Source organism: Lacerta agilis, chromosome 4, assembly GCF_009819535.1.
Source record: "Lacerta agilis isolate rLacAgi1 chromosome 4, rLacAgi1.pri, whole genome shotgun sequence".
In the NCBI taxonomy this organism is placed as follows: Eukaryota; Metazoa; Chordata; class Lepidosauria; order Squamata; family Lacertidae; genus Lacerta; species Lacerta agilis.
The window spans coordinates 30,384,414-30,399,877 of record NC_046315.1 but is presented as its reverse complement, the minus strand read 5'-3'; the positions used below and the strand labels follow the sequence as shown (position 1 = coordinate 30,399,877).

The window sequence follows — 15,464 nt, the reverse complement described above, 5'->3', positions numbered from 1 at the left end:
AAAAATCAATCACCTTCACTGCTCTCTGCTCTTTTAAAAGCGGCATGCATGCTCCTACTACAGCTGCCATTTACACCTTCAGTGAAAATGGTGTATTTATTTTTCTAGCCATCTAAAACACCCAGTAGAGGTATATTGAGCAAACCTTGTGATGTGTATGAAATGTCCTGGTAACACTCACCCTTCTAAATGACAAAACACCTGATGCTGTGAGACTTTCATATTCATCTGCTAGTTTGCTCCTTCTCTGCCTGGGCCATTTTTAAAAAATCCTTTCATGTATTCATGACAGCTAAACAAGAAGCACAGAAAGCATACAGGAAACGATGGACCCATTTTCCTCACACTGGAAGTTACAAACTCGTTCATGCAGCAGACTACACTGCTGATGTTTAGCATCTGATGCCAATACCAATACCAATTTGCAATGCAGCCTCTTGGAACAAAAGGGAAACCATATAAAAATTACTTTGTGTTTTTGTGTGTATATGATAGGTTTCCAAACTTCATCAAATATACATGTGAACCCTTTCATAACACTTACACAGCTATCTGCTGCTGTTACTGCCAGTGGTGGTTCATTGGTAGCAGCTGTGGAAGCTCAGGCTCAATGACCTGGGCCTGCACTAAGAGACAGCTGGAGTCAGCCAGGGCCTTGCCCTCCCAGACCAGGTGGGAAAAGGCCTGCAAGGCAGGGAGTAAGACTCACAGCTGATTCCTTCTTATTAATTTATGCCTCTTCCTATAGTCCTCTTCTCATTAGTTCTAGGAGCTCCAGAAACTACTTTTTTGGTGGATTTGGCCATGTTAATTTCTGTCAGGAAATGCTGAGATGGCACGAGGGCATGCCTGCAGTATTGTGACCAGGTATGAATTATAATAATTATTTTTAGAAAAATTTCCTTAAGATGGGCTAACAAAATTTCAGGGTTGTCTTTTAACTGTGTTGAGAATTACAAACAAACAAAAATAGATTGTTGCAATGATTCCAAAGTTCATGCTTGCTTGGAGAGAGTGGAGTTACACCGTAGCTTTCCCATCTTTTGAAGGACACAACTAATACACACCCTATCCTCCTGTATCTCTCCTCAAGAGTCAAGTGTTAGCATTGTGCATCTGGTAAAATGCACAAGGCAGATGGTCACTGGAGACTTGTGATATTTCTCTAATTTATTCATTTATTTATATCTTGGGGTTTATTTAAAAATTGACTCACCAAAGCTGCGTAGTGAGAGCTTGCCCTATTTAAGTACCGGTACATATTCTTTCTGACAATTCCTTTCACGCTCATCCCCCAGTGTCTACTGTTGCTCATGTTAATGTTTTTCTAAGATGAAAAGCTTTTCAGGGTATGGATTTTCGTATTCAGCCCAAACCTAGTATTTGCAATGCCTCCATTCTGAAAGAAATTTCCCACTGTTAAAAGGAACAAAATCCGCTTTATTATGTACAGTAGACCTTGCCATGCGTGGCTTTGTTTAATGTGATGACTGTAATAAACAGCATGGTGAGATCCAAAAGTTCCCCCTAAAATACAGCATTCTTTTGGCATTTGTTCCATACAAGTGAATAAAGAAACCCACAGTGACAGCTCTTCAGAGTAAACCTCTTGTATTCATGAGAAGCAGCTGTGCTCCTGGCTGGGGAGAAATCGATTGCCATGAAGCCAAGGTATTTGCATATGAACTGAAAAGGTGGATTCTATTGATGAAAACCAGGCCAATGAAACATCCTTTTTTTTAAAAAAACAAAAACAAAAAACCCCTCATTTCTGCAAACACTACCAAGGGGAAGGAAGTTGAGGTGGGAACCCCCTCAAATATATTATCTCCTGAGTCTCCTGTTTGAAAGGAGTACAAGTAGGCCTTTGAACTACCAGTCGTTCTACATTTTTTACTTTTATAGAACCAACATGGCTACTAAATCTCTGACTGAAACCATCATTCTAATGAAATGAAACACAATTTTACACAGCACAGCAGGTTTTCCACCGAGACACATTTACAAACTCTCTATAAAACTTCCTAATTTTAAATACCGTATACCAAATCACAAAAATGGAAATGGAAAGTTAAAAGAGTGGGAAGGAAAGGGAAAAGGGCGGCTACGCAATTGGTGTTATCCATCTTAAATCATACTCAAGAGTAGACCCCTGAAAATAATTTGATTTACTCTGGATATGACTAATATTGGTCAATCCAAGAATAGTCACCCCCCCCTTAAAAATGTGATTTGGGAAATCATAGAAGGGGTGGGGTGTGTGGAGACTGTAGGTAATTCAGTTTTAATATGCCAAATGAGGACGTCTCCTAACAGATGTTTATCAAATGATGAAATTTAACAAGTTGTCTGTGTCCTTGATTCTAGCGTTTGGCTTTTCTGACAGAAAGGCCATCTTTATCGGTTTGTAACATTCCACAGCACACAAATTTAATTTCATTTAATTCAAAGAAATGGCACTGGTTTTGATGGTATCACTCATGAGTCAATGGGTGTGGGCTGCGTATTACCGGTAACTAGGAAATTGAGATCTGGTGTAGTATAGTTTTCTAATTTTGCCTGTGCCATGAATTTGTGCAATGTAAGGGCACCCTTTTTTGGGGGGGGGAGAGGTACACTTTATGTTGATTGGGCGCTCTGCCCTGCTCACAAAAGAGGGCACAGATTTGCATTAATAATAATAATAATAATAATAATAATTTATAACCCGCACATCTGGCTGGGTCTCCCCGGCCACTCTGGGCGGCTTCCAACAAATATTAAAACACAATACAAAGTCACAGATTAAAAACTTCCCTAAACAGGGCTGCCTTCAGTTATTTTCTAAATGACAGGTAGTTGTTTATCTCTCTGACCCCTGATGGGAGGGCGTTCCACAGGGCAGGTGCCACTACCAAGAAGGCCCTCTGCCTGGTTCCCTGTAGCTTTGCTTCTCGCTGTGCCATAGGCAAATTTTCATCCTCGTCCATAGGTGAGGTGTTTGCAAAGCACGTACTCTTAAGCTACAGCCCCTCCCACTAAAAATTATACAATATAGTTGGGGAATATTGCAATAATAATTTATAACAATATTATAACATCCATATAAACATATTAGAATCAAGCAAAAATAAACCAAAACTTACACAGGAACAAAAATTAACATTGTGCAACTGGCTACGAATACTATGACGTTAGGTATGCTCCCCACTCTGTCTCAATTCTTCATAAGTAAAATGGGTCTGTCTTTAAGAAGGGTGGGGATAAAGATAAGGGAGATCAGGAGTACAAAGTGCTTCAAACACTCTGCTGTGGAGTGTTCTATGTGATGTTACCCCTGAAGCTGGTTTGGAAGCAGCAGAATTCTACAGCCTGGTTGCTATCAACATAAATATAAACATAAATATAACAACTGTGTTGAAGAAACTGCTCTGGTTTCCAGTATGTTACCAAGCCGTCTTCAAGGTCTTACTATTAGTATACAGTCATACCCCGAGTTGCGTACACTCCATGTTGCGTACGTTCAACTTACGGATCTCCGCGACCCGGAAGTCCTCCCAGGAGCACACGCGATGCGCAGGTGCGCAAAAGCATTCTGCACACTTCGCGCATGCTCAGAAGCGCAAAAACGCGCGAACTTCCAGGGGGCGTCCGTGTTAAGCATGCCCGTGTTACGTAGTGCTATCTGGAACGGATCGCGTGCGTAACACAGGGTACCACTGTATAATAAAGCCTTAAAGAACCTGGGGCCAGTGTACTTAAAAGACTACCTTATTCCTATACCATGCAATGAACTCACTTGCCATGGGTTAGTACAATTGATCTTTGACTGGCAATAACACAGATTCAAACCAGGCATGGTATTTCAGAAGACAGGGATGGCCAAGTATCAGATGCCCATGCTTGGGCAAATTCAAGATTAAATTGTTAAAAATGAAGCAGTGTATTCTAAGAGCATTTGTGGTGGCTATTTATTATTTATACCTCCTAATAACTGCAGCAATGTTATCAGCAAAGGTCAAAAAACTGCATCTCTCTCTGTGTGTGTTCCTTTTCTGAGCAAAAAGGATTTGAGCCTTTGACATTAGCACACCCATTTTAGTGTTTATAGCAGCAACAGCAATACAAATGGTCTGAAAATAGCTAGAATTTTGCAGTGTAAATGTACAGCCCACCTAGGTTTGATGGGGCTCTCTCTTATAACTGTGTGGAATCGTTAGCACAGGATGAGAATAGTACGGTAAATGTAGGAACTACAGGGGTGTCATACTAGGAAGAAAGATGTATTTGATAGTTCTAACAGATAATGCCAAAGGGAGGCAACAAAAGAAAGATGCTGGGAGATTGTAGTGCATAAAGGGAACAATGTTATACCAGTTCCTTTATCCAAGTAAGGCCTAACTAGATAAGTACCGTGATTAAGTATAAGCAAAGAGGTTTCTCTGTGCCACAGAATAAATGGGTGGGCCTTTCCCCACACTCTCCTCACCTAGCTGCAGTTTAGGAAAACAATAGCCAGAGTTGTATGAGTGAGCTGAAAGAGCAGACTGGAAGCTGAAGACACAGAGACATAACAAAATAGGAAATTCTTTCCAGTAGCACCTTAGAGACCAACTGAGTTAGTTCTTGGAAAGAATTTCCTATTTTGTTTCGACTATGGCAGACCAACACGGCTACCCACCTGTACACAGAGACATGTTTGCTTTATGCTGGACTTTGGGTCTCTCCTAGAAACCTAAAGGGGAAGCAAAATCTCTGGGGATGTTAATGCTGTGAGCCTCTCCATCCTATATTCTGGTTGTATATATGTGCAAATGAAACCGTATGTCCTAAAGACACCACAATCCCCCTTGACCTTCATTCTAAGGAAACTGAATGCTGGGTAATCACTAGAGCCCCTGGAGTCTCTCATCTCTCAGAGATTGGGTTGGCATGTTAACAATACATTTGAGTTTTGCACTTTGTCTGTGACAAGGTGTATGGCAAATCTTTCCTGTTATCTTACAAATGTTCGCTCCTAGAGTAATGTGTGCCTTTCTCTTTCAATAGTGTTCTGTGTTCTTCTACATGGTCCCAGTGGGACACCAAGTGGGCACACAGAGAACTGCAGGAAAGTAATTTAACAACCCAAAATTATTTCTTTAGATGCAAGGAACACATTTCGAAAAATCCTGTTGGTTTTTTCCCCAGCGTTATGATTAAAGTAAATATTTTGAAGCAGTTGCACAATGAACAATTAGCTCTTGTATATGTGAGTGTGGGTATATATAGAGAGCTATACGTATATGGACAGGGATTGGGTTAGTAGTGTTGCAAAGTAGCTAGTATTTAAATGTTACCTTGCCATTCTCTTGCCCTGCTCCTCATTGTTCCACTCACCCTCTCTGCTTGCAGTCTAGAAGGAGTTCTGCAACCTGGCAAACACAGGGCTTTGGGAAGAGAATTGGCTCATGTGTAGTTGGGGCCACTTTACTTGCAGAATTTCCTTACCTCATATGTGACTTCAATCCGGCAAACTGGTATCAGGGCTGGTGCAGCCATTAGCCTGAGGCGGCAGAAGCTCCTGAGCTGGCACCTCCAGTGGAGAAGCGGCTCTGGAAATCAGCACTGATGCTGGTGGTGCTTCTTTGGCAATGTCAACAGCTGTGCAGGCAGTGGCAGCAGGGCAGCACTTTCTGTTTCTCCTCAAGCCACCAATGCCTGGCATTGTTACAGGTGGCACATACTTGTTTCACATCGATAAGAAATCAGTATTTTAGTGTGGCAGCACCTACAACTCCCTGCCTATTGACATCATTGAAGGGTGTCGGCACATACCTTGGAATAATGACTGGTGGCGAGGTTTTAAAAAGATAAAGGGACCCCTGACCATCAGTCATGTCCGACTCTGGGGTTGCGGCGCTCATCTCGCTCTGTAGGCCGAGGGAGCCGGCGTTTGTCCGCAGACAGCTTCCGAGTCATGTGGCCAGCATGACATAGCCGCTTCTGGCGAACCAGAGCAGCGCACGGAAACGCCGTTTACCTTCCCGCTGGAGCGGTCGCCATTTATCTACTTGCACTTTGACATGCTTTCGAACTGCTAGGTGGGCAGGAGCTGGGACCGAGCAACGGGAGCTCACCCCATGGCAGGGATTCGAACCGCTGACCTTCTGATCAGCAAGCCCTAGACTCTGTGGTTTAACCCACAGCGCCACCTGGGTCCCTGGCGAGGTTTTATTTACACATATATCCAGGTTGAACATTCCAACAGATGTTTCTCCCTGATTAGGTTTCTGGATCGTCTTACCTAAAGCCATAGCTTTGTTTTCAGTATAGAAATCAAAGCAAGCACCCGTGTATTCCCAATTTTAGGTGAAATTGGACAAGACTGGTTTCTTCCCTGTTGTTTTGCCCTTAGGACAGTGTTTCTGGGCAGGTGCACCAGACTCTGAGCTTTTAAAAAAGTAAGTCTCTAGCCCTTCTAGAAAGTAAGTTGTGGGGCAAAATGTGCAGATGCTTTCTAAGCGATTTCTGTGAAATAAGTGTGATTGTGGCGCGACCATCTTGTATATTTTCCCTGGTACTGAGGAATGCTTCTTGTTGCTATTAGACAGCAACAGCACCAGTGTTTGTGTGTATGTGTAAAATCTATACTAATTGATCTCCACAGTCAGGATCTGCAGGACATAGCTGACTTCCCATGGTAAGCATAAGGTTGCCAGGGCTGACTGTCTCTCTGATTTTGTATTTTCACACTCCCTATGGCAGCCATTCCCCTCCCCTCCCCCAGAAGCTATTTTGTGACTGGCACCCCCGGCTTTCTCTCAAAATTGAAAACGTGTCCGGTGGTTCAAAAAGATTGGTGGTTCCTGCCCTAAGATGACTGGGCTATTGTTTTCCTAACTCCAGGCTGATGTGGCTTCCAGCCTGGTGGTTGGGGAGGGAGGGGAGGGCCTCCAAAATCATTCTCAAAAATGATATCTCATTAAAAACATGATAAATTAATTTTAGTATGATTTAGATTTAGTATTATTGGCCAGTTAAGTTTATAGTCATGTAATTCTGTTGGAAAACACAGAACTAGTTGTGGTAAATCAATTACTGGTAAGTGTTACTATTTAAAGAAGGATAACTTGGGGTGAGAGAGAGGAGGAGCAAGCCAACATCCTGCCCTACTCTGAGGGGGGACACATTTGGCTTGAGGAACTGTGTTGCTGCTCTTTGTGTCAAGATTAAAAAAAAATTAAGCCATTGTTTTAAAAATAGAGACCTGAACTTTATATGTTTGTTGAATTAGAGCGTTAATAATAGATAGCTGTGGTATGCTGTTTATGTTGGCTGCAGAAAAATTAAGTACAGTGGTGCCCCGCTAGACGAAAATAATTCGTTCTGCGAATCTTTTCGTCTAGTGGTTTTTTCGTCTAGCGAAGTGGCAATGCAAACCGCGGTTTTCGCTAGACGAAATTTTTTTTTTTTCGTCTTGCGAGGCATCCCCATAGACAAATTCGTCTTGCGGGGCAGCCTTCCGCTAGATGAATGCCTTCGTCTAGCGAGTTTTTCGTCTAGCGAGGCATTCGTCTAGCGGGGCACCACTGTACTGTAGTAGAAACTGCATAGATGGGTGGTATTTTACTCTGAAATGATTCCTGTTTGGTCCTTCCTTTTTGTTATGTCACTAAGTTTATGAAATGACTTTACAATGCCAACAAGAAGGCTAGCATGTATGTATATGCATGTTGACCTTTTGCAGCTGTGCACTGGATGCTATTTTTCAAGATATCCCTTATATAGTGAGATTGGAGGGGTGTAGGCTGTATACCGGAGTCCCTTCTAATTAATGGATCCAACAAGGATTCAATTGCTGGAATAGCCATGAAAATTTCTTGGTAATGGCCTAGGCATGTCTTGTTGAGGTAAAAAGGGACGTTGCTCTGTGCCAGAGGCAAATGAGTGAGCCTCCCTTCCCTCAAATGTCTGTTAGTTAGAAAGACAAAAGCCAGACTTGAGGTTTGTATGAGGTAGAAAAAAACGAGAAGCAGGCTGGGCAGCCGAGAGATGGAGACGTGCCTGATTTCTGCTGGAATCCAAGGCTGTGGCCATGGGAGAAACAATACCTTCTTGGGATGTTAATGCTGTGAGCCCCTCATAGAATTGTAGAGTTGGGACTGCTTTATTATTATGATAAAGAAATCATATATCATAAAGACACCGCAGCAGAGGTGCCGGGTATAGGGACTGCAAGGGGCTTCCGCCCCCTCAAAATTTTGAGGCAGGGGGCTGCGCCCTCCAATACTGAGAGGGCCGTCATCTCCCGCCACTCCTGGGTGAGTGCCAGTGCGTAGGGTGGGAGGCTTGGAGGGCGATTTTTGGCCTCTGCACACACACGCACGCACACACACACACACACACACACACACACACACCTGCAATCACCAGTGCATCCCAGCAGTCATGGCCCAACATTATGCATGCACGACAGCCCCCCCCCCCATGTGGGGCTAACTCAGTGTACCTGCACCACAGGCTCTGCTATTCCCTCATTCCAAGGAAACTGAGCCTTTGGTGAGCGCCTGGAACCCCTGGAACCTCACACGGCTTGGAGATTGGGGTGGCATGCAACAATAGGCATGTGTGTGTGCCAGAACCAAATCCAGCAAAACTCCTGTGCTGAGTGCATATTCCTTAAAAGCATCCCTGTGTATGTGTAATATATTTGGTACCACAGCACTAATATCAAGCATTTGCACAGCTCTTAAAAGGCAGCAGGCAGAAACTTATTCCTGATCTTAGCATTGTGGGATAAGCCTCTGTTGCAGCCTTTTACTATCAAAGAGGAAGCAGAGACTGATCTCTGATGTTAGTGTTGTAGTCCCCAGCACAATGCCAGAGATAAGCCTCTGCTAGCTTGATAAAAAAGAAAAGGCAGCAGTAGATACAGTGGTACCTCGGGTTACAGACGCTTCAGGTTACAGACTCCGCTAACCCAGAAATAGTACCTCGGGTTAAGAACTTGGCTTCAGGATGAGAACAGAAATCATGTAGCGGCGGCGCAGCGGCAGCGGGAGGCCCCATTAGCTAAAGTGGTACCTCAGGTTAAGAACAGTTTCAGGTTAAAAACGGACCTCCGAAATGAATTCAGTTCTTAACCTGAGGTACCACTGTGTGTGTGTGTGTGTGTGTGTGTGTGTGTGTGTCCCCAATCTTAGCATTGTGAGACTGCTGCACTGATATCGGAGATAAACCTCTGCTTGCTCCTGTGGCTTTAATTTTGAATCTCCTGGTGTCATATGACATCACTTGATGGACATGTGTAGCTCCACCTACTTGTCAAAATAGTCCATGGATTTCTGGATCTGGCACTTCAGCTGAAAAAGATTCTCCCTTCCTTCAGTTGGGGCCTTTTATTTCAAAATAAAAATAAAAATAGCCATTTATTTCAAGAGTCATCGAGCCACACTACATATTGACTTACTGGTAGCAGAGTTAGCTTTTATACATCTGAGTGTTTCTTAGAGCTGATCACATTTTCATGTGGAAAGTTTTCCCATTATGATGATGCCTAGTTGAAAATTAAAATTGATTAGAAAGAATTCTGTTCTGTATATTCATTTTTCCTATGATAAATTTTTAGTGAATTCATTAGATGTAAGTCTTGCCAAAGAGCAATGGGTTGGATTAAGTGCACTTTGAGAAGAATCAGCGATGAAAAGAAATAACCAAGTATTTGGCATAATGGTGCTGTTCCTGTTAAGCCGTTATCAATGTGTGATGAAATACTTTACCGTTAGTTCTTCTTTCCACACAGCTGACTTTATAAGTCTCTCCTTTTCAGAAGCAAATTAGCATCAGTATCAATACAATAATAGTGAACGTTGTGGTCTTGTGCCCATAGCAAGGTATTGAAATAAGGCCAGCCATAGATGCCGATCCCTGTCTTTCCAGTTCTCCTAGCTTAAAGAGTATTTTTCTTTGCTGTTCTTTTCCATTTCAACTTTTAATTTGGATTTCTGAGTGACTATAGGAAGAAGTCTATAATTTATTTATTTTTAGCTGTTTGGTTGAGAGAGGCTTTGCTGGGCGATGGACTCCCAAAACCATCCAAGTAACATGTTCTGTGTCAGCAGAAGGATTTCTGCTTGCGCAATGGAATTCTCTGCCCACCTGGGTGTGCCCCCTTAATCTGTTGTAGGGGTTACACCAACCCTCTGGAGGATTGGGTGTGGAGTGCACAAAGGAAGAGTTAGTGGGAAGAACCATTGTGCAAGAGGAAATCCTTGCACTGATAGAACATGTGAAGTGGATACCTCCCCTTGCCTCTTTTGTTGTTGTTGTTTAGTCGTTTAGTTGTGTCTGACTCTTCATGAGCCCATGGACCAGAGCACACCTTGCCTCTTTACCTTCATGGAATTAATGGAACTTTCCCCTTGCTTGTTTTACTACCCTCAAGTATGCTGGCCACTGAAGCCTTGGCCTGCTTCCTTTGCTAAGGTGAAAAAGGTGCCAAGAGAAGGTCACACCATAGAAAGTGGAGTTAGAAGTCTCAGGGGGTGGTAGAGTGGAGTTTTGCCTCCAAGGCTGTCCTGAAGCAGCAGCACTTGCAGCAACACATCCAGAGAGGAGCAAATCACCATGACTCATATTGGAACTGGAGACACTGTTATTAAGATCAAGCATTGGCAAACATCCAGAGGGCACCGTGTTAGCTACCCCTGCTGTTGTATCAGGTTCACTTTTGCATTGGAGTTTGTCAGTTTCTTATGCTGCTCTCCCCACAATTATCAAAGTAATTGTTGAGCTGAAATAAAATTAAGATTAAGGTTTTATTTTATTTGTTTTTTTATCTTATATTTTGGAAATGAACATCCAGTTTTTTTCCTTTAATTTTTTTGGGGCTCCCAAGAGTGTGGGGCCCTAAGCTATAGCTTGTTTAGCTTATACGTAAATCCGGCACTGACAGCGTCTTGTTGCTTCTCCAAGTAGTTCTCAGCTAGGGTACAGTATTCTAAATACAGTGGTACCTCAGGTTACATACACTTCAGGTTACATACGCTTCAGGTTACAGACTTCGCTAACCCAGAAATAATGCTTCAGGTTAAGAACTTTGCTTCAGGATAAGAACAGAAATTGTGCTCTGGTGGTGCAGCGGCAGCAGGAGGCCCCATTAGCTAAAGTGGTGCTTCAGGTTAAGAACAGTTTCAGGTTATGAACGGACCTCCGGAAAGAATTAAGTAAGTAACCAGAGGTACCACTGTACTGGGGTATGAGTTGGGGCTTCTAGGTCCAAGAGCAAAGACCAGAAGTGGCTCCAAACTCTGTCCTCTGATGTAAGGGAAGGTTGAGATCTTCTACAGTGTTCCATACATAATATATCCACAGTAAAGTTTTCATGTGAGCCAGTACAATAGTAAAACAACAGAGACAGCAATTTCTTTCTTTCTTTTTAATTATTCCTTCATATTCAAACTTCACAAACAGTGTGAACTTGTACAATACCTCAGAAAGTGAAACTTACAAAAAAAGTGCTGGTAACATTAAAAAAAAGAAAAAAGAAAAACCCAAAATAACAAACATCATTCTTAGCAACATCGATTACTCTTCCACACAAAACAGAAACCTTGTAAAATTTATTTCCGTATCTTTAAGGCGTAATACTTCCGTATAAAGTATATGCAAGAGATAAAACTTCACAGTATTCCAAAATGTCACAATAATAATATAGTATAATGAAGCGCTACAGTTAATTTTATTTTTTTCCTTTTTTCTGTTTTAAATAACAAATACAAGTCACAGGTAAATATACGTGAGAAAAATACGAGGCTAATATTAAATGGCAGGTAAGGATACTCTCACTGTAAGAAAAAACTGGCAGGATGTGTGTAGTTATTCTATATTTTAAAGCACTTGATAGAAAAGGCGTATGCAAGGTTTTTAAAAACAATTCTCAGTTTACTTGCTTTATAACTGACATACCATTTACAGAGTAAAATGAGAGAAAAAAAAGGAACTCAGTATTCCCTCAAAACTTTTGACCTGCTCGTCTCATTTTCTCAAACCATGTTGCACTGTATAAAGGTGTGTTTTTGTGTTTATGTATAAGTACACTTACAGCCACTACAACACACTTTGGATTAGGCAGAAACTAGTATCTCCAGGAGAAGCATCTTTGCTCAAAAGGGATCTTGTCTTGAAGCCTTTACATTTGGAAATCATTGTTTTAATTTATGTAAAGACTGCAGGATTAGTCTTGAATGTAGTTTTTCCCATTCTCTCAGTTACTAATGATTTTGGGGACATTTCTTTGCACAATGTATGAAATTATCCAGTCCTTAAATAGAGAGAAATTCTAATGCTTTAAAAAAGCATACTAAAAAAGCAGAAAGGGCAAGTTTTGAAATCAGCACTGGAATCATACATTATATAGTCAACCCTTCAAAATGATGGACCAAGGAATGGGAAAACATGGATAGAAGTTCACTTAATAGAAATATCACTGTTGTGTGTTTGCATGTGTGCAAGTGTATTGTCTTGTATGATGGCTTGTATGTGTGGAATGCTGTGGACACATGCAAGTCATACCTTGCTCCTGCACACATTTGTATATGTTAACAGCCAGCCATTCAGCTAACAGGTAACAGAAAGACAGCAGATAGCATAACACATCAATAAGGTGCTCAAAGGAAAAAGGGTGGCTACCACTCTTGGAATGGGAAGCCACATTAAGGTGCTTCAAAAAGGTTTTTCTTTTTTTAAAAAACAAACAACTACATTTAGTTCAGAAATGTACAGATTTTTGCACATAGTGATTCGAGAGCAAGGCCAAAAGTTAAGAGATTTCTGACATCTTCCATAAACAGGGGCTTTTTGTTACAGGTTTTGTTACTTTTTTGTTGGGTGGGTCAGTGAACAAAAAAACTAATCAAAAAGTGCAGAACCTGAACTGTGTCGTTTAGATTGTAATAGTTTTTGCCCAATCATTCAGTTGCTTTCATTTAGCACCGTTCCTTTTTCTTCCGGTTACAATCCATTCCTACTGTAGTTATTGAACATACAGAAAGGACCAAGTTACTTGCAAGTAGCTGTTTGTATTTGTGATCTGTTTCAAGAGTCCAACTATTATTCCTCTGCTGCTTCTGTGTTTGTGAAAAATCTGGTTTTGTAGCTGTGAAAAGGGAGGCTAATCTCCTTTCACACTTCTGGCTTTGTGTGTATGTGTGAATACATATCTGTAACCCCATCACACATGAGAGTATATTATAACTGGAGATAAAGTGAACTGGGTTCAGACATTAGTGCACTATCTTTCCCCTGTGCATTTGAAACAGTCTCCAACTTTTTTTTTTTTAAAGTGCATTTAACATGAAATAAATTGGGCATTTATGTGCCCTTTGGAAAACACTTCAGAAGCGAAAAATGTCTGACTTGTGTAGATTTAGAAACGCCAATAGTGAATGGGTAATAGTAAGATCAAATAGGCAGATGTTCTCAGACAATTAATGTCTTTTCCAATATAGCAACACTATGAGTGACACAAAAAGGTGGAAGGGATTTGTTTTGAATTTTGGCATTTTGACTTTTTTATGGAATGAATTTGGACTAACAACAACAACCTGTCCATCCGGCTAGAATAGTTTGTTCAGAGCTTCAGTCACTTCTCCCCTTTCATGTGTGCCGATGCGACAACTTGGAATCCGACTTAGTTAGATTTAAAAGAGGACCTGGGTGCTTATGTGCCAACATCTATTAGGAATAAGGCACTGTAGAAATCTCAGCATCCTCTTTTTCTCAATGCTGAGATATTGCATGTTATATAGTTAATTCTTCTATTTCACATGTGTCAAACAGGTTCTGGAAAAGGAATTTAATTTTTTGTCTTATCAGCACCAAAGAGCTCTAGATCAGCACCCTTTTGTCTCTACACACATGCACCCATACAGTCAAACAAGGAACACATGGAACTTTTAATTATTAAAATAATATGGGATTAAAGTAAATTTTCTTACTACTGGAACTCCTTGTGAGTTTCTAAGTTATTGCATAGGAGAAGCTGTGTGATATCAGATTGTCCATTAAGCCACAATTAAATTACCACCACCCCCATTTCTGATATGGGGATCATATGTTAAATTTGCAGCATTCAGCTCTTAATTACTTAGGCAGCTAATAAACCCTTCCACCTCCAAGGTCCATAGTGATATGAGATCTTAATTGTCTTCTCTCAGACCATTCCCTGATCACCAGGGTCTTCCTTTGGCTTTCCTTACCCATTCACAAACACATGAGATGACCAGGAAAGCATAGAGTGCAGCAGAAGAGTATGTGAGGAAAGCAAAGAGGCAGCAAGGCTCTGGACTGAACTGGATTGGATTATAATACGGGAAGCACAAAATTATAAAGTCTAAATATAATTGATCTCTAGGCTAAAACCCAGAATAACTTGTGGGTAAAAAATATTTTAATGAAAACACCACAAAATATGGGCAACAGCAGAACTGCCACGTTTAGTGTTACAAGTCTTAATAAGGCCACAATCTGGGCAAAAAGTGTGAACTCATAGTAGGAATTTTCACTGGGCTACAGTGGAAATGGGGGCAAAAATGCCTCAAGCCCTTTAGTGTTAGTTTTGGATAAGTTGTGTGCACAGGGATTAGGGGAAATGTTTCTCTGGGAAGACCTAGACATGGATACAAACAGGGAGTTAATTGCCACAGCTTCCATAAATCATTTTACTGGACACTTTTTTTGACAGCCTCCTATGTCTTTTTTTTTACGTGTAACTTAAAAGACGGTCAGGAGGCTAGTTCTATTATAAAGCAGGAAAAGAAGGCACATGATTTACTCAGTCTTGGCTGAACTCAGGTTTGGAAAACAAGGAATGCTTTGCTGAAAGGTGGGAAAGTGCTCATTGGAGCAGGATGCTCACAGAAGAGTTCTGGAGCGAGTGGAACAATGGCAAGAGACTGAAAGAGTCAAAGAGGGGAGAAGAAAGGGAAGTGAAGGGGAAAATGAAGACCACTCTTTAGCTTTCTATTTGCTTGACATGCTCAGGATTTGGCAGTGTTCTATGTCAAGAATGGAAAAGATGTTGCTTGGCCTTGAACATAGCCCAGTTACATATCTCCAGTTTATGGTGTTTATGATGTTATGACTGTTGGCGTCTCCCTGTTCCCTTCCTTCCAACCAAAAAAGCATTTCGATCACAGCTTTAGTCTTCCTAGTTTAAGCATTCTTGCTGCTTTCTTCAATGATTGACACTGCATGTAGAAATTATTGACTAATCTTAGGCTTAGCATCTATACTTTCTGTAATCAGAAAATAAGCCTTTCAAAGCAGTCATTGCTACTGCTCCCATCAGTCACAGATTGTCAATGAAAATCTGCATGGTGCCCCCTTTTATTATGTTGTTGGGCAGCATAATGCCTGGGAATTTGGATGGCATGTCTGGCAATAATGTCTTAGTGGACTTTACCAGAAATCATAGCCCTCCTGAGAGGACCTTTGGACATGCA

General features: G+C 41.4%; 1 long non-coding RNA gene across 1 annotated transcript in view; it reads left to right on the top strand.

The window, feature by feature from the left end:
- The first annotated feature begins 780 nt into the window (after window positions 1-780).
- LOC117045469 overlaps window positions 781-15,464 on the top strand; it is a 49,465-nt gene continuing 34,781 nt past the window's right edge. Inside the window, exon 1 of the long non-coding RNA XR_004426433.1 lies at window positions 781-867. This is a non-coding gene — a long non-coding RNA (uncharacterized LOC117045469). The remainder of the gene's footprint in view (window positions 868-15,464) is intronic.